At 34.1% G+C, this 20419-nt stretch overlaps 2 protein-coding genes and 1 long non-coding RNA gene across 4 annotated transcripts in view; 1 reads left to right on the forward strand and 2 right to left on the reverse strand.

The window, feature by feature from the left end:
• Positions 1 to 20419, reverse strand: part of exd (PBX homeobox extradenticle) — a 216829-nt gene that overhangs the window by 183732 nt on the left and 12678 nt on the right. The gene's annotated exons all lie outside the window — the stretch shown is intronic.
• The window catches only part of Sin1 (SAPK-interacting protein 1), a 60325-nt gene that overhangs the window by 14030 nt on the left and 25876 nt on the right, over positions 1 to 20419 (forward strand). The window lies entirely within an intron of this gene.
• Positions 14767 to 15266, reverse strand: LOC149690625 (uncharacterized). The gene is made up of 2 exons (XR_016383892.1): positions 15183 to 15266; positions 14767 to 15110 (listed from the first exon to the last, which is right to left on the reverse strand). It is a non-coding gene; the product is annotated as an uncharacterized LOC149690625 (long non-coding RNA).

A 20419-nucleotide genomic window follows, 5' to 3' on the forward strand; every position in this document is an offset into this window, starting at 1 on the left:
TTGTGATTTCGCTTCTGATTTCGTGATATCTTTGTTGATTTAGTGATTTTTTTACTGATTTTGTGATTTCTTTACTGATTTTATGATTTCGTTGCTGATTTCGGATTTTTTATTTGATTTCGAAATCAGCCTTGATTTCGGATTTCTTAAATTGGATTTCACGGGTAGCGTACGGGATTTCATGAATGACCGACCCCTCGGTTTTAAGTGAGTTTATACTTGACTTTGTGTCAGTTACATTCGTATTATACAAAATTGTAAAGGTTGTAAACATTGATATCTGTTGTAAATTAGGGAAGAATTCCCTGATGAATTTTTCCCAAATTTTATTAGAAAAGTAAATATAATTAGTTTAAAATGACGAATTAGAAAATTTTAGTGTTCTGATGATTACCGAACCCAATATGAAATTTTCCCTGACTTTTATAGAAGTTTTTAAAATTTCCTAAACTTTCCATTAAATTTTTTTAAAAGTTCCTGGACTTTCCACAACAATTTTAAAAATCCCTGACGTCCAAGGGGGCTACTGTCGCAACGCCCTTTGCAAATAATCGTTCTCAACCATTATTTATTTTGAACTAAAAATAAGGTAAAGAAGTCGAACTAAGCAGTTAAACCCACCACCAACTTCTCCCGAGTATTTACTGTTTGTTTCATCTGATAATTTTAGGTTTTGTTACTATCAGGTTAACACGCGTGTCAATGCAGTCATCAGATAAGATAGTTTCCCATTCTCAAGCAATGCCTCTCCCCTTTCTCTCCACCTCTAAAAGGCAACATGAAGAAATCTTCCATCCAAAAAATGTTAGGCCTAGTACCACTCAGTTTGAAAAATATTTTGAAGGAAGGGGTTTTTCTTTTGGTCTTTGGACAATGGCTATTCTCGGTGTAAAGAAAAGGTTAAAGAAGGAGGGGAAAATTTCGAATTCCTAAAAATCAGAATCATCCTCCTGGTTTGAGGACACTTTGAACTCCAGAGTGCACTAGAGCTCCTCCGGGGGTACTTAACTCGCCATGGGGTGTCCCAACCAAATGTTATTGTAGGGTTTTGAAGGAACACGTGAGAAAGGTTTCTTTTGGCTTAGAAAAATGTTTTTACAATTTTCTTAAGAAAAGTTAAGGGGGGGTGTAAAGGGGTTTTCCCTTTTTTTCTACACAAAAATCTGTAAAATGTTGAAATTTTCCACTAGTACTAGTTTTAGGCAGAATCTTTTTTTTTAACAGTAAAATTGAGTAGGGGTGTTCCGGGCCTAAATGGGTTAAAAATAGAATTTTCTCAGAGTGATAAAAACCTAGGCTATTTCTCGTGGTTTTGTGGTTTTTTTTGCGACAGGAAGAAAATAATATATATTTTTGGGTTTTTACGAATTACTAGGATGAGAAGCAATTTTCTTCTTAGTCATTCCTAACTAAGTACAGGGTGTTATATAATGAAAGGTTGGTTGGACCAAAGTACAGCAGGTTCTATGGACGATTTTGAGACTAACATGTAATTTATATGAATTACATATTGAATTCAATTCATATCATTTAGACACTTAGCAAAAAAAAAATTTCTTAAAAATAATAAAATTCAAAAAATTGCGGAGTTTCAATTACAAACCACGGTTTCTTCTCATATTCAAAAAAGTATAAAAATTTTGATTTTAATGCAAAATGACTAGTTTTTGATAAAGAAAAAAAAAGGCCCAATACACTCCCCCTTTCCCCTTAAACCGACCCTCCTCTCTCTAAAAGAAATGAATACAAGAAAGAATAAAAAAATAAAAGTTTATCAAAGTTTTTGTTAATATTCTCCACATGCTTGTTGAGTCGAAGACCTTGATGAAGTATTCGGTATTTCTTTAGTTATTTTTATTTTATTTTAAATTAGAATTCTTACAATTTATTCTTTTAACATGGTTGGAACTTGGGCTTCGTAAGATTATTCTTTCTAAAAGCCTACACAATGGAATCTTTCGGATTTAAAAAGTAAAAAAAAAAAAAAAAATCTTTGAAAAAAATAAAGAAATGTTTCGCTTTTTTGATATCAAGAACTATCCTACACTAACAACGAAACGGGATTCGGTAAAACAGAATTCTAGAGGACTGAAGTTTGAAATTTTTCGAATTTTTTTTTTTTTTTTTTTACTTTTTTCTTTTTACAGTAGAAATATTTAATAATAAACCGGTTCAGGCCCGTAGCCACGGGGGGGCACCAGGGGGCAATGCCCCCTCAAAAATATATCCTGCCCCCTCAAATAAGATTTCGGTTTGCCCCTAAATGCCCCCTCAAAATTTTCCAATGCCTTCTTATCAAACTAACTTTGCCCCTGTAATGAATATTTTCATTTTGATACACAAATATTCAAGCTATTTAGAATGGATATCAACATATTTTAGACTTTATTGTCTTTACTTGTGTATATTCCTGATACACTTGGATTTTTTTACTTGATATATCCCTGATTCATTTGTATGTTTTAAATTCACTTTTGATATGTATCCCTGATACACTGGAATTTTTAGCTTTTTGTGGTTATCCTTGATATATATCGCTGGTTTTGTCATCCAGGACCAAAATATTATGTCGGGGTACAGTGAGGGGTCGGACGTTTTGGAAAAAGTGTTCGGGATTTTGAAATCCAATTTGATTTCTTCGGATTCCGTCGGATTTCGTTTGATTTCAGAATTCGATAAAATCCAATGAATTTCATCGAATTTTGAGATTTTTCCCGTGATTTCGACGGATTTTGCGATTTCTTTGGATTTTGGATTTCGTGAATTTTGTAATGGATTTCACGATTTCTTTACTGATTTTGTTTCTGATTTTGTGATTTCGCTTCTGATTTCGTGATTTTTATGTTGATTTCGTGATTTCTTTGTTGATTTTTTGTTTTTTTTTCTGATTTTATGATTTCTTTAATGTTTTGTGATTTCGTTGCTGATTTCGGATTTTTTATTTGATTTCGAAATCAGCATTGATTTCGGATTTCTTAAGTTGGATTTCACGGGTAGCGTACGGGAGTTCATGAATGACCGACCCCTCGGGGTACAGACTTACATTTGACGCCTCAACAGCGACTTGCGAAGTTGCGAGGCAAACTTTTCCTGCCCTACTGGCGTATTTTCACTTTAACGACGAGCTATGTCACTTGAAAGAAAGTGAAACTTAACTTCCCTAGCCTACGAAAAAGATCTGACTAGAAATTTAGATTTAGAATTGTTTATTAACAATTTATTTATTTTTAAACTTTTTAAAAAAAGTTTGATTTTCAAATGTTAAATGAGTGTCAATAATGAAATACCTGCTTAAATATTTATTGTCTGACATTTTGATATTTATGTTATTCTATAAAAAAAATTCCATTTGCCATGCCCCCTCACAGAAAAATACTGCCCCCTCTGCGTAACTTTTCTGGCTACGGGCCTGAACCGGTTCAAAGTTAAAAAGAACTGATAGCGCAGAGACCTCTAACGTTTAAAAAAAGAAAGAAAAAATTCTTGTTGGATAAGGACTGTTAACGTTGCCTTACTTACGCCCCCTATAAACAGGCTTTCATTTTTTATATACATACAAGGAATTTATTTCTTCACAAAGGGAGAGTGAAACATGGTCTTTTTAGTGACATTTTTGTTTTATAAGGTGAGGTTGAACAGGTTAAAGGTATAGAGTTTAATTTGGGCTACAATATAAGACAAATTCGGTCGAAATCGGTTGAGAAATAAGAAAGTTATAGCAAATTTTAAAAATTAGTATTATTGTTGCCTGGTTTAAGTGTTTGAAACAAATGTTAATTTGTCAATTTTTCTTCATTAAAAGTGAAAGGGGTTTTAAGTTTTAATCGTTAACAAGCAACTATGACAAAACTCTTGTTTATAAGTGATAAAAGTTTTGACACTTAATAGTGTTTATGACATGTTTATCTTCATTAACACCCGTGTCTATAAAAGCCCGGCCAATCAGATTGAAGAACGCTGTTACACGTTATCAAATCAGTGATCGGCGTCAATCTAGCAACACTGGTTTTATTTAAAAGACTTCAGATGAAATGCTACAGATTAGACCCCAAAGAATTATTTTGAATATATTTGCAATTATACCGAAATGGCAGTCATAGATACACCATCCTTAGTTTTTAATACGGTCGAAGCTGATACCTTGCCAACATCTTATACCATACAAGGACCTTCATTATACTTGTAAGAAATCCAGAATGGCAGAAAAAAATCTTGAAGTGAAATTTGAGAGGACCATGAAAAATATTTATAGGGGAAAGAGACCATCTCAGTTTGAATTTACAACAGTTATATGGATTTTATATTACACCCTAACGCGAGTATAATGTATTGCAAATTGATACTGAAATCAACTACAGCCGGTTTCAACCGCAATTTGCATCAAGTTTACGTAATAATTTAAACTTGATTCCGCCCTCAGTTGTATCGCATTTTTGAGTTGAAATCACGTTGGACAGGCCCCGCCATCGGATCTAGTTATCCCCTTATGGGGTATAGCGTGACGTTGGACACATATATATATGTTCCACCCCCTCAAAAAATGCCTCATGACCCCTCGTGAAAAAGTTAAAAAATTCCTGTAGCGGATAGCCGAATTTTCAAGGTCATATTTTGGGTTAACATTCGTCGGAACAGCTTTTCATCTCAGATATTTTTTTTTTATTTTTCTAAGATTTGAAATTTCTACACCGCCCCAAAATTTATAAGATTGTCGCTGACTTGATAATGAAAACTAGATCACTTAGTAACAAGTTCGATGTTAATGGAAAAAAATCAATCGTTACATAAGCAGATATAAATTGACGAGAAACTAGAAAGTGGTTATTTTGTCCTTAACATTTTTTTGTTAACGTTAACGAGAAGTTTATGTATGAATGTATGAACCCAACCACAGAAGTTTCGGTTTTATTGTAAATGGTGCATTACTAGAACCATCATGGAATGATGGTGCAACGTGACCCCTAGAATGCACCCAAAAGACCATAACCTTTTTTTTTTTTTTTATAAATAAAAAAAAATCCGGGGTAAGGCATCGTTGTAAAAAAATTAAGCTATATATTTCACAGCTTGGTTAATACCAATTCAGACTACAGTGAAATATTATATTTCAGTCGGTACGTTCATTTCCCTATTCAGACGTGAGAGCAGACGACTTAAAACGAGTCGCGAGACTTTTGAATAACTAGAATAGCCAAATATAAAGTAACTAATATAGTACGCCAAGAAATGTTTTCATATATCGTCTGCTAAAGCGTAGCCCACTCGATCACGCGTCAGTAAGGCAGAACCGAGTGAGCTATGGCGAATGAAAAGTGGCTAACTAGTCGGTGCCATCTCGACACTCCCAAATGAAACTGAAAATTTTCAAATTGAACCCTCGAATCTTTTACATAGTCGTTGACTTATCACGTGTCTTATTAAGCGAGCCAAGCGACTTCACCGACGTGAAAGTAATATTTTAGAGTACGTCTGAATGGGTCTTAGGGTAAGGAAAAAATTAGGAAAAATGTTTGAAACGAGGGTCTAGAAACAGGGGCCCTTACAATGCATGTAACACGAACTTCGAAGCATGGGTAGAACAGAGAGAGCCACATGGCTTTTTCGCCTAATTCACCCCTCAAAGCTACGCGTTAGGTTAAAGTTTGGCACTAGGGGTTTAAGCTTTACTGGTGTTATTATTAAACCCAACTATTCTTGTTGGTTCAGGCAGGGTGGTATAATGCGTTCAGGGCCTGCCTGGCAACCCAGAAGGGGTCGAGTTGGGTCATCTTTTCAGCCGGGGAGATGGTTGGGCTAAAGTTCTAGAGTTACTTCTTTTAACAGATGCCAATTGAGAGGTCGGACGCTAACTGGGTCCTAAAAAACTTGTAGAATTTAGTTTCAAACGTGCAGGAGATGCTCTAACAAACCTTGAAGCGCAGTTAAGGGAGGCTAAGAAACGGGGGAGGAAATTTGTCTAGCCCCTTTTAAATTCCCTCGTGCAATCATGGTGGGAAATTGAAGCAACTGTCCAACCCCTTGGAGGATACGAAGCACCCTTCTTTCTGTGAGTGTGCTGCTTAAGCCCTCACCGTAAATCGCCAAAAAACTTATGATTTTTTTTTCATACAATACACGAATTTTTCCACGTTTTATACAAAACGATGGACGACTTGGCTTTCTAAGAAATATATAATCATATCGAATTGGTTGAAAATCTAGGGGGCATTTAAAAGATAGTTTTTCGTTTTATCAAGAAATATTTATCGTAATGACGTAAATTATTTAAAGATATATGAAAATTTTACGTAACTCGTTATGTTATATCCTTATAAAGTTATAAATAACTACAACGGATACCGAAATGATTAAGAAAGAAAAAAACCTACGTCGTCATATTTTAAGTAGTAAATAGATTCGGGCGCGTGGGATTCTGGGATACAGTCGCGTGCACGAAACGAGAGGTGGTTAACTATAAATATTAAGTTGTTTTAATAACTGGGTGGGGGAGGGAGGGTGGAATTTAATTAATATTAGTAAGGGGCTCTCAATACGGTTTTAATAAATGACTCTAAAAATACAGCGGGAAATAATTATTCGAACAAAATTATTCCCTATAGTGTTAAATACGGGATTAAACCACTTTCATAGGTAGGAGTATATTAATCTGATGTTATCAACATATATCAAACAACTCTAAGCCATAGACAGGGGGGGGAGGCCTAGAAAAAATTTCACAACCCCTTTTCTTAACTTTGACCGCGCTTCAGTGTTGAAACGAACAGAATTCTACAAGTCTTCACAGTCTGTTGTAGATCCCGATGTCACTTGTCTTCACACTTATCTATACGAACTTCTAAAATTAATTCACTTTTGTTTTGTTACACGGACACAATAGTAACTAATAATCATGATAATAGTATCTATGTTTCGTGATGTTGCTTTTGCGCTTATAATTAAAAATAAAACCGCCAAATTTAATGGCCCGTGTTAAAAGCTCGCGGTGCTACGTTTTAATTCATCTGCAACATTTTTTAAGGGGGGAGCTTGACTATATATCGCCAACAGGCTGAATATATCCGGTTCGTATTAGCTTACTTCCGGTTTGCAACATTTTTATTATTAAGGTTTTTATAGGCTGTTCGTGACAGATGAACCAGGCCGGGGGATTAGAGGTTTTCTTCCTTTTTCTTTTTTATGAATGTTTGAATTTTAATATAAATTGATTCGTTATCTTCGATTATTTCCTTTCATAGGTCAAAATAAATTTACCGATTCTGATTATATTTGGGATAATTATAAGTTTGCGTTTTATGTTGTTGCTGCTACCAAGAACGTGATAAAAATTTTGATTGGGGCTTTTTATACAGTATATTCTTGTTGTACTGACTTGATTTCTTATATTTTGCCTTTAGTATTATTATTATTATTATATTGATTTGAATATATTAATGTCGAGTGTAAATCTAGTTTTGATCGTTATATTAAGGTATGTTAATTTTGAAATGGTTGGTAATTGAGCGGGGATTTATTTGGATTTAGTGAACTGACCAGGGGTCAGATTAATTAATTTGTGCAATAGCTTGAATATTCTATTTTAATCAGTCACTGTTTAGCTGATAAAAATGCGTACAAACTCTACAGAAATTAGGGCTAAATTTACATAAATGAAAATTAAATTAGGTTTAATTTTAATTTAGAACAAATGAAATTAATTCTTTCAAAATATTTATTAGATTCAAAAAAAGGTTAGGCTTAAAACCTTAGTGTTTCCAATTAAACTACACGATATTAAAATTCTCAATTTCTTAATTAGAAAGAACGAGTAAAATTTGTGATCTCTTCTAAACAAATAAACAAACGTCCACCAAATTCTAAAGATTAGCCTTAAGAATTAGACTTAACAGATGATATTACAATAGACAATATTTAAAATTGGCGCGCGAGCTGCACTGAGAACTTAGCGTACTCTGTCGGGGAGGGGTGCAGTCAAAAAAAATGGAGCTAATGTAAAGTCTACTATGGCAGTATATTAAACTTTGAGATTAATTATAAATTATACAAATTAGTTTAGGGGTTCGATTTCTTTTTTTGCGGTATTATTGCATATTAAATCATGGGTTTTCGCTACAGGTATTCAATTTTTAACATAATGATTTCAAATTTTATCAGTTTAACGTGCCCGTGTTATCGCGATCTTGACGGTCTAAGCCTCGGTTGGGTTTATTTATTTACTTTTGTTGCTGATCCATCTGCCAAAACCTTTTTATACCCTCGCTGGGTACACAAGGGAACGCAACAAACAGTAGGCATTTACAATTTATTTCTTAAACCCTATCATAAGTTTAGATTTAATTTTTAAATTTATTACTCTTCTCGTACGTTTTGCTGGGGACCGACAATACCTTGACTGCACCCTAGCGGCTGCTCTGCACTGTGTCTGCACTGGAGCTGCTCTGAGCGCGCGCGATTCAATTTTAAATATCGTCTATCCTTATTTTCTAATTAGGCTTAGCAGCGACAAACATTACAAGAACATATTTCAATTCAAACAAACTCCTCCTTTTTATTTCCCGTTCAATTCTGGTGCCGAAAACCCGGGATCCCCAACTCACCACTGTAACTAAAATCCAGTCGAGTATAAACGCTAAGTTAGCTATATACATAGTTAAATTCAGACTAGAAGGATTAATACCATTTACACCAGGAGGCGACGCTACTTTGTACTGGACAAAGCGCAGTACCAAAGACCCTATCCTCCTGGTGGGCGCAAATGGTATCAAGCCTCCTAGCGTGAAAACTATTTATATTACAAAATAATTACATGGAAAACAAATAAAAGGGACGGTATGTTTTTCGAATACGTGTAATAATACGTTTCATGACACCGAAAATGGAGCACTTCACATCGTGTTGGTCAAAACACACTTTTCTTCCACGATAGCAAAACAATGTGATTGTATGTAAAAAAAGAGAGATTCTCTCCCTGCCTCTTTGAGAGTATGGTATAATTTGTAATGAATATTCATAAGATTCTCTCTAGCTATTCCCACCCCGTTACGCTATCTTTTCCAATGTAAGACCCTTGAGACTCGCAAGAGGGACACAAGGGAAAGATACCAGAGCGAGAGAGAGAGAGAGAGCGCGAGAGCGAGGAATAAATATAAATATCGAAGATCAATTTTGGCGATAATATAAAAGAGAAGAAAAAAAAAACACCAATCGATTTTTTTGTGTGGACCAATCTCCTCCTGATATAGAATCGCCTATGGGAATAAACTATTTACCAACTTTATTTTATTCTCCTCTCTCTCTAGTCTCTACCAGAGTTTTAGAAAATGATATAAACAATGATATCGTTCTTTTCAATTTAGACATTTTCTCTCTTAAGGGCTGTTGTTTTCCTTTAAAGGGACAGTGAAATGTTTACAGTAAATAATTTAAAATTTAAAGTAAGCTTAATTGAAATAGGTAAAAATTTAATTATTTCGTTTACCTAAGCCTAACAAGGGGGTAAAACCAAAACAAAACACCAACCACCTTAACTGGTTTGTCACTAGACACAAATTATAATTAACGACAACATGAAAACAGGTGTACTACTGTACTTATGTATGTATGGATGGTATGACTTTGAGTGACGCTTCTATCATAGTTAAAATAAGTAAAATTTAGACTTGGTAGAAGAGAGAAATAATCCTTGTAAACAATTTTTGGGACTAACTATTGCTTGCCACTGTTAAAACGGATTTAAATATGGTACCCCCGCCTTTCATAACGCTCCCAAGTTATATGGTAGTTTAATTAAAAATTGAAAACGGCACTGCGTGTAAACGTTACCATAAACACTCGTACAATTAAAACCAGGTATCTGCCGTTACACGATGAAATGACACGTTGGATTTCCTTCCTATTTTACTGCACAGGTGCGGTACGATTTTATTTAATTTTCTTTTTTACACGACTACATTTAAGTTGGAAAAATCGAGGAGAAACAGTTAGGCTTAGTTGTACAAGGTACAGGTAAACCCGCATCTGCCTGCTTTTTTTGAGGCTTGGGTTTTTGGTTGGTGCATAATGGACTATTCCATTAATTCCAGCAGAGAAGGAAATACCACAGGGTTATTTCCCTCGCGCCAATGAGCGCCGCTAGAGGCAGTGCGAGATGGCTAGCCTCTAAACCGCGTGTCCGTGTAATGAACTGGGGCTCCATCTAGCGAACCAAGCCTCCCTCCTTTGTGTTTGTTTCTCTTGAAGTAATTTATGGAATGGTCTTATTTTTAACAGAAAAATCTAGGAAAAAGCGTGGATTTTGCGGCCCCAAAAATAAGGGCGAAAACGAAATTAATCTGTATTATAGCATTGGTGTCAAAGACTGGCTGATATCATATGATATAGTCCGATGTTTATGTTATGTGAATAAATCATGTGATATGATATATTCAATTATTTTTTTTTTAGGATTTTTCGTGGTTGATGGCGTTGTTTTTCTGCCTTTTATGAAAAGCTGCGTTAATTAAAATCCACTTTTTCATCTCTAGCTTATACCTAAATGTTATATCGTTTAATTTTCGTGTAATTTCTGTGCTACCATATTTAATTCAATTACATATCATGGGGTACTCTCGGGTTAATGTACCTTTAGTAGGTTAGGTAGGTCCTGGTTCCTGTAGAGTTGTACAGTTAAATTAGTTTTAACATTAAAATTTATAGTTCTAATTTGGTCTACTGAAGATAAACAAACTAATACCCCCAACTAAATTTAATTGAAAAATTAATTATAATTAAGTTTTGTGGTCAATTAATATGGATAAGGGATCAAACAACCATTAAAAACTCAGAATGACATATTATTATAGTCTAGACTTTAGTTAGTGTGAAGAGATTTTCACATTGTTTTAAGAAAGCATATCAATTCGTTACGTGGCATCCGTTATAACTTCTTAGAATAAAAAAAAAATATATGAAACAACGCATTTAATATGGGTGTTACAGCGTATATATTTCACACTCACTTAGTAGGAAAAAAAACTCCCATGAATTGCATGAATCCAAATTTATAAATATATATATAAAAAGATTTGATATAGGCTTAGCTCGGAAATCCATGACGTAGGCTTTACTTAAACCTTACCAAGTAGAGAGAGGAGAGGATAAAATCCCATTGAAATGCAAATCGTCATTGAAACGCGCGTGCTACTTCGCCATGCCCGATCTAAGCATACTAACAAAAAAAGGCGGGAAATAAAAATATAAAAAAAAATCTCGCGCCTTTTTTTCTTTTCTTTCTTTCCAAGTTTTTTAGTTAATCGTGCACGCTTTTATACAGTAGTGAGTTCCAAGGTTGAAAAGGGTATAAATTACCGTGTTTTTCAATGGATGAATTGGTCCCTTTCGCGAGTGTAACCTAACACACAATATCCGCCGCTGCTGCATGCTGGTAGGGGAAGGTTTAAAAAATAATAAAAACGCGTCATGAAATTCATGGCGGCGCGGATTTTTCCGTTTTCCGTTTTTGGTTTTCTCTGGCACGCGCGTCAACAGGCGAATTGATTTCGTGGGCACGCGTTAACGCCTTTAGATGGGCTCCCCTTCCTCCCACCACCTTTCAAATCTTGCTTGCCTTATATAATACACCTAATACAATGGATATTAAACTACGAACAATTGATATACACACCAGCAATATTATAACTGATTCTACGAACGCAATTGCAAAGGCCAGCTTGAGAGATTTTGGCGGGGAAGGCACTGCTTTCCCGGTCAAATCAGAAACAGAAAGGGCGCCCTTAGTTGGGACCCACTACCCTAGCAACCAATAGCGCCAGTTTCCTCCCTCGCGCTTTGTTTCAATGAGTGGATCTCTTCTCCTCAAGCTCTCTCACTCTCTCTTAACGATTAATTCCGTTACACCCGACATCACAAGGCGATGTGAGAAGCCCCAACCAATTCCAACGACGCGTCCTTATCTCTATGTATGTCCGAATGCCCTGACTCAATACTATAGGTCCTTGGATTCAAATACTTCTTTTGTGATTTAGGTACATCTTCATCCGTAACAATTCACCTTCCCTTTAGAAACTTGTACTCAAAACATTTACCCAACTTTTTTTCGCTTCTTTAAAGAATAACACGTGCTTGTTCTATAAATTTTCTTGTAGATATGAAGCTAAAATAGCTATAAGAAAGTTTTCTGTCTACGATTTTGCCATGATTTCATCAAAGTCACGTAGACAATTCATTTTTGTTCGCTACTTGCAGTTAACTTCTAATTTAACTCCCCACTTAATATTTTTAATACTAAAAATATTGGGACTTAGTTGATAAACCACGATTTTAAATTTAAGTTATTTAACATAATTTCGAATTGAATAGTTTAACTCTAATAATATTAATAAAATCTGTCATTGTAGACAAAGACTGGAAAGTGTAAAAGATAAGGTTTGAAAATGAACTGCCTGAAGTAACAGATATTAAAATTTTCACTTTTGAAGACATCATTATAAAACATCAATTATTTTAAAAAATTCTTATCTTACTTTTTTTCACCAAAATTACTTCGGGAAAGTATTTTAAAAAGGAACATGCGCGTTATTTAAAAATACTACGGCTTTACATTTTATTTTTTATCAAAAATTTAAAATTAGGTAGAAAATTGACCCTATAACGTGAGAAAATCGTTGAGAGCTTACAAAATATAAACCGTATTAAAACTTTACAAAACATATTCTTAAATTGTAAAGCTTTCAAAGTATTAAATATTAACGTGCTGTGTTGCTCTCAAAGATCACGATCAATCTACAGATCTTTTCGACACTAATAACTAAATCACAAAGAAAAGGCCTATATTATTTTCCGCTTCGCAATATTTTCAATTTTAAAATATAAAAATTTAAACTCTTCAAGAGAAATCTTTTCAGATATCCAAGCATTTGAATCTCCTAGAATCAAATGTTAGTTGAAAGTAAAAGCAGTACCAAGCTAGTATCCCTTAAACCCTTCTTGGTGACAACTACTATTGAGGACAAAATAGTTGGTAAATATTGCTGAAAAATATTTTGGGAAAATGAAATTTTGGTGAAAAAAAGTAAGATAAGAATTTTTTAAAATAATTGATGTTTTATAATGATGTCTTCAAAAGTGAAAATTTTAATATCTGTTACTTCAGGCAGTTCATTTTCAAACCTTATCTTTTACACTTTCCAGTCTTTGTCTACAATGACAGATTTTATTAATATCTGTCACTTCAGTCTTCATATTAATTAAAATTCTTTAGAAAATATGGGAGAAAAAGTCCTAGGCCGTTGCGCGTCCATCGGTAATCTAGCTTAAATACCAGCCGTCGGTAATACGGCTAAATTACTAGTCGTCGGTAATGCGACTAAATTACCAGTCGTCGGTAATGCGGCTAAATTACCAGTCGTCGGTAATCTAGCTTAATTACCGGTCGTCGGTAATCTAGCTTAATTACCGGTCGTCGGTAATCTAGCTTAATTACCGGTCGTCGGTAATCTAGCTTAATTACCGGTCGTCGGTAATCTAGCTTAATTACCGGTCGTCGTTAATCTAGCTTAATTACCGGTCGTCGGTAATCTAGCTTAATTACCGGTCGTCGGTAATCTAGCTTAATTACCGGACGTCGTTAATCTAGCTTAATTACCGGTCGTCGGTAATCTAGCTTAATTACCGGTCGTCGGTATTACCAGTCGTCGGTAATCTAGCTTAATTACCATTCGTCTGTAATGTAGCTTAATTACCAGCCGTCGGTAATCTAGCTTAATTACCAGCCGTCGGTAATCTAGCTTAATTACCAGCCGTCGGTAATCTAGCTTAATTACCAGCCGTCGGTAATCTAGCTTAATTACCAGTCGTCGGTAATCTAGGTTAATTACCATTCGTCGGTAATGTAGCTTAATTACCAGTCGTCGGTAATCTAGCTTAATTACCAGTCGTCCGTAATCTAGCTTAATTACCAGTCGTCGGTAATCTGGTTTAATTACCATTCGTCGGTAATCTGAATTAATTACCAGTCGTCGGTAATCTGGTTTAATTACCAGTCGTCGGTAATCTAGTTTAATTACCCTTAATTGGTAATCTAGATTAATTACTCTTAATTGGTAATCTAGATTAATTACCCTTAATTGGTAATCTAGATTAATTACCCTTAATTGGTAATCTAGATTAATTACCCTTAATTGGTAATCTAGATTAATTACCCTTAATTGGTAATCTAGATTAATTACCCTTAATTGGTAATCTAGATTTATTACCCTTAATTGGTAATCTAGATTAATTACCCTTAATTGGTAATCTAGATTAATTACCCTTAATTGGTAATCTAGATTTATTACCCTTAATTGGTAATCTAGATTAATTACCCTTAATTGGTAATCTAGATTAATTACCCTTAATTGGTAATCTAGATTAATTACCCTTAATTGGTAATCTAGATTAATTACCCTTAATTGGTAATCTAGATTAATTACCCTTAATTGGTAATCTAGATTAATTACCCTTAATTGGTAATCTAGATTAATTACCCTTAATTGGTAATCTAGATTAATTACCCTTAATTGGTAATCTAGATTAATTACCCTTAATTGATAATCTAGATTAGTAACCCTTAATTGGTAATTTAATTAGTAACCCTTAATTCGTAATTTAATTAGTAACCATTAATTCGTAATTTAATTAGTAACCATTAATTCGTAATCTAGTTTAATAACCTCTAATTGGTAGTCTAGTTTAATTAACTCTAATTGATAATTTGTTTTAAGAACGTTTAATTGGTAAACTACTTTAATTATTTAAATTCGTAATCTAGTTTATTTATCTTTAATTGGGAGTCTAGTTTAATTATCTTTTATTGGTAATCCAGAATAATTAGCAGGGAAAAGTTAAAATGTCCATTAAGCTAGTTTGAATTTGACTATATCCGCGACAATTTAGACCCGTGTGTTTTGATGGCGTCGCTGTAGCGGCCGCGTCAACGTCACTGCAGCAATATTAAAGCCGTCTTATCTCACTATCGATAGGCCATTCCAACCAAAAGGCATTAAGAAGAAACAATCGGATTATTATGAGGCAACTATACGTTAAAAAAATGCCAACATTGGTCTCGCTGATATTTCCTAATAAAACAGTGTATAAATGCTAAAATATCGCAGATTGGGGTAGTTTTTAAAATTTAAAATTAAACATACTTAAAATTAATTTTTCTCAAAAACCTTAAAAATGGTCCTAGAAAAAGGTTTAAATTTTGATATGAAACCGTTCCCAAACGTAACAAACGAATATTTCATGTCAAAAAGGTGGCCACAAAATGGCTAAATTTGAAAAAAACTCCATGTTATTTCTATGGGAAAATTTAACTTTTTCACCAAAAGGGCTGATTAATTTTATGGAAATGAAAACCACCCTTAGCAACTTTATTTTTTATACAATAAACTAATGGGTGGATCTTCTTGAAATTTTAACCACATATTGAGGGCCCGAATTGTAGTTCTGTGGAATTTTTTCAAAGCAGTTAATACGATACAAAAAAAGTTATAACCAATCAAAAAACCATCCTTATACATTAAAGTCGGTATGAGGTCTTATCTAAGAGAGCTATCGCTCTCCTAGAATTTAAAAAAAAACCCGTACCACGTGCGCCATAAAAAAAAAGCGCATGGTCGCACGTGGAGAAATAAGGCGGGAAATTCACCACGTGCCGCTGCCTGAACTCAACTCAATGCTATCTCATCCCAAACCGCAAACAATTAATCTCAATCAAATAAATCCTCTATATATTTATCTAGTTACGATCGAAATTGCCCCCTTGAATTAGAAACACACCTATTCGATCAAATCCCAACCAAAACCACCACGTATACTTCTTTTTAAAGAAAGAAATAATGAAAGAAATAAAAAACCATAGGTTATGAAATGAAAAATGATTATAAAATTAATTGTGCTAACAGTTCTGGAGTTACCATCAATGTTATTCGTGGTAGTTTCATTACTACGCTGCCGCCGTGTGTTTCTTTTTCTTTTTTTATCTATCTTTACTTGCGGTGTTAAAAGAAGGTACCTATATTTTTAAAAAATGTTCACGTCAATATAAGGGGGTAATTATCTGGCAATGATACTTTAGCTTTTCGACGCCGTGCCCTCTCTCTCCGCTCTCGTCGACGGCCGAACCAAAACGAGATACGTAAGAAATGTGAAAATTATACCTAGAACTCGTCATAATCCGTGTTTCGAGATTTTTATGGGCCGGCGAAAACCGTTTAAACCATTTAGCTACAATCCCCGAGGGGTAAGGCACTCTTGGATTATTTTCAATATCCGATTTCGCTAAGATTTTAATTGTTTTGCTCATTTATAGATTTATCTCTTAAATTTTATTTACACAAATTTCTAAATCTGTAATATTTTTATTGAATTTGATGATGGATTCTCAATATTTATCGACGTATTTCGGTAGAGAACCAAAGGTTCATAGTTAAAAACAAAAAAGTATACTTCGATGAAACTTTCTAGCGCCGTGTAATACGAGAAAACCCCCCTTTAACCTCAAAATAGTGTCGACCCCCTCTGCGTCACGACCGTAGCGCATGGAAACCGCGCGCATAGACTCAAGATGCTAGAAATAACGTATACCTTTGACGCAAAAAAGATCACCTCTGATTGGTTCGTGTAAATGTTGAGAGGAGGAGGGTCGTTTGCTAATCGTCGCGACTCGTGGCGTCTACAGACAAAGACTAGGATCTGTGAAACGTAGTACACTTTTTGTGTTTAAATCTATGAACTTTTGGTAGAAGTAGAACTAACTTCGTTAAAAAAAGAGTAGATTACCTCTCGTTCGGCTATCGCCTAACATTTCTAGAAACTAAAGCGGGAAGAACGCGAGAGTGTTAGTAAGTTGAGGGGGAAAAAATCCAAATTCGAAACACGTAAACAATTACGGAAGAAGAAGTCCCCTTTCTGCGCCAACGAATTGAGAAGTGCCAAGCAAAAAGAAGAGAAAGAAAGAGAAAAAAAAGTTTAGATGAGACCCCAGAAAAGAAACGTTTTACTTTGGGGAAGAAAATTAATGTGTGAGAGAGAGAAAAAAAAAACCGTTTCTCTAATTGCTTCGAAATTAATGGTTTTTTCATTGATTTTGACTGGGCTCACTTTTTCACGTTTGCAACCTTAGTTTGAGTACAGTTTACATGGGTTTTATGCTCGGATTCTGGTACCATCTAACATGGTGCCAATTCTTTCAAGTTTTAATCAGACGGTGGATAGATACACAGAGGGTTAAAAATTATTTATAAATTGGTGTGAAATGAAATTTATTTCATGTAGGAAAGGGGTATTCGTGACGTCATTGGCTGTGATCATATGGTCAAGACAAAGGCTTGGGAAGGATTTCTACTGACCATATGGTCAAGACAAAGGCTTGGGAAGGATTTCTACTGACCATATGGTCAAGACAAAGGCTTGGGGAGGATTTCTACTGACCATATGGTCAAGACAAAGGCTTGGGGAGGATTTTCACTGACCATGTGGTCAAGACTAAGGCTTACGAAGGATTTTCACTGACCATGTGGTCAATGCAAAGGCTTGTGAAGGATTTTGACTGACCATGTGGTCATTACAATGTCTTGGATATTATATTTACTGACCATATGTCAAGACAAAGGCTTAGGACGAATCTTTACAGACCATTTGCTTCACTGACTTATCTTACAAATGGCTTAGCGATTTGACTGTAACGATTGTTTTAAAACGTTTTTTGAGAGAGATTCTTCGTTACAAAGGTGATTGGTCTATCACTTTTAAAAGCCTATTTTTACGAGCATTTCCTTTTGCACTAAAAGTATATCGACATATCAAAGATTAGAAAAAGGTGTTGTACTTAGAGCTTTTATCGGCTGATAAGGAACAAAAAACTTTTTCGTGATCTATCTAAAGTAGTACGTGAAAATTGTTGATTGCGCCTTAGAAGAAGAATGATCCCGGTTCTCTTGTTTCTTCTGCCTTTTATCAAACGAAGGTTTTCTACGCTACATTATGACCAAACATTACAAAGATTATTGGGTAAATTTCATAAGTATTTAGTGTTATTGATAAAGAAAGAAAAAAAACTGTGTGGGTATTTTAGATAAAATTATTTGAAGTTTGTTTTGAAGTGTAGGAGTGTTATTTCTTTTACAATTTTGTCGAATGAATTATCTTAAATATAAATTTAGGGTTAAACTATATATAGATAGCTTTGATTAAATGGTCTTTGCAGTTTTAACTCAAGTGCAGTGTTGTCAGGGTCTTTGTTGTGACTTAAACAAGATAGTCAAGTACCGATTGAAATTGCTAGCCTCGCTCTCAACACACAGAACAGTCTATTGGCTCACCAATGATCTGTTCACACTTGAAATGGGAAATTTAGTAGTATGGGGTCATAGGTCAGGTGAAATTAAACTAACACGCAAAAGTAATTAACTTAAATATAAACAAATTAACATTCCAGGTTAAAAATAATAATAATAAAAAACCAATTCGAAGTACAAAATTGCCCCTAAACATATTTCATTAAATTTTATCCATAAATACAATTGCCTGGGGATAGAATAATTAAAAATTCACGCATCACCGTGTAAAATTTTAAACATCTGTTCTCACACAATCCTCTGGTTAAAGAATATAACCCCGTCTCTCTTTTTCTTGTAAATATTAAATAGGAATTTTAAATTAATATCGCTTAAGGTACATACAAGTTATAAATAGGCATTAATTTCTAGTGTTCTTTTTTTAATCGGATGGAATTAATTAAATCGGTATCGGGTTACCCCCCCCCCCTCTCCTTCTCATCCTTTGGGCGATGTTTATCCCTTTCCCCATATCGAATTTAAGTCATTTAATTCATGCAAAAGCTTAATTTTAATTTAATTCTTTTGATTAAAAAACGGTGTATCTACGGTTGAAAAAGTGGTTTGAAAATCAGCTAGTAATAAATTTCCATGATATTATGAACAGGCGGTAAGCCCATCCCACAGGAATACGATAATCATTAATATAATACTTAATCTATACGTAATACTTTTTATCCTGGGTTATATTTTGATATTAGAAAATTAATATAATAATACTTGATAAGTTGTCAATTTTAACTTAAATGAAAATATTTTTTTTTTTTTTTTAAATTTAAAGGTTTACCGTATCTTTCTTATTTATTGTCCGATTTTGGAGTTATTGCGTTTATTTGGTAGCTCTAATTACCCTTTTTAACCTAATATTGTTTTAATTGACTTAACATGAATTATAATTAAGTAATTTAATTTCTTTAAAAGTCGTGACGTTAAGCCTTTTAATAAAAGTTTGCTCAATAACAAAATATAAACCATATAATTTACTTTTCAAGAAAAGTTTTCACGAGGTATTTTGATTCAATAATTACAACTCTGCGGTACCAGTGAAATCAAAATGCTGTTTTGTTATTGGTCGGAATTATTTCTTTCTTTTTCCTTTCTAACCTAAATTATAAATACGACTCGAGGTTTAGTTAATAACATTATTCAACAAAACCTTGAAGAATTTAAAGTTAAAACCAATTATATTATTATTAAAAATCAACCAAAGTTACGTAGTATTTCCCCTTAACTCCCTTCTCCACGTTTGTGGAATTGTGAGAAAAACATGAAAAAGAAAAAAATTACTTTCTCTCAAGTTGTTTTGGAAAATATTTTCGTGACATTATTGAGTATGAAGCGTAACCAAAGCCGGGGTGCTATAACGAATTAGGTAATCAATTGTTGCCAAGTTAGGGTGGTGTATAAACAGCAAGGTAAGGTAGCGCCAAAACGAAAACCTTCAGTTTGTTGAATATTTTTGAATAATTTTACTATCTTTTACGACCAATTAGGAAGAACTTTGGGTTATACAGATTTATGCTAATTACCTCCTAGGGTTTTTTAGCTCTCTCCCTTTTTTCTTGACTAATTTCATGTTTTAGGCATTTTCACTGAATACCAAATAATATATGAAAGCTTAGAGTCAACCAAGTTGGGGTCCGAGGGTCCCTCCCGAGCTAAACTACTGAATTATTGTTATTTAGGGTAAAGTTGTATTTAGGCCTTGGCCGCAAGGTAACAACGCTACAATTAATTTAGCGTTGTTTTGGGACTTTTTGAAAAGAGTTTTATTTTCAATTATCCTTTCTCAATTACTTACAAAGGTTTTCTGTCTTTCTTTATTGTACATGTTGTAGTACGTGGGTCTATGGATTACGAGTTGTTTTTGAAATTATGATGGATATGGGGGTATACGTAATATATATTAGTTTTTTAGTGTACTGGAAAACACCTGCATAATTTATGTTTTTGCACAAAAAAACACGAGTGTTTTTTCGAAATTTATATTATAGCTGTATTGTAGCTAAAGCCTTTTTGAAAATCGAATTTATTATTTATTTTTT

Source organism: Phalangium opilio, unplaced genomic scaffold (genome assembly GCF_054372755.1).
Source record: "Phalangium opilio isolate 3A_F unplaced genomic scaffold, DU_Popi_V2 ptg000031l_1, whole genome shotgun sequence".
Lineage (NCBI taxonomy): Eukaryota > Metazoa > Arthropoda > Arachnida > Opiliones > Phalangiidae > Phalangium > Phalangium opilio.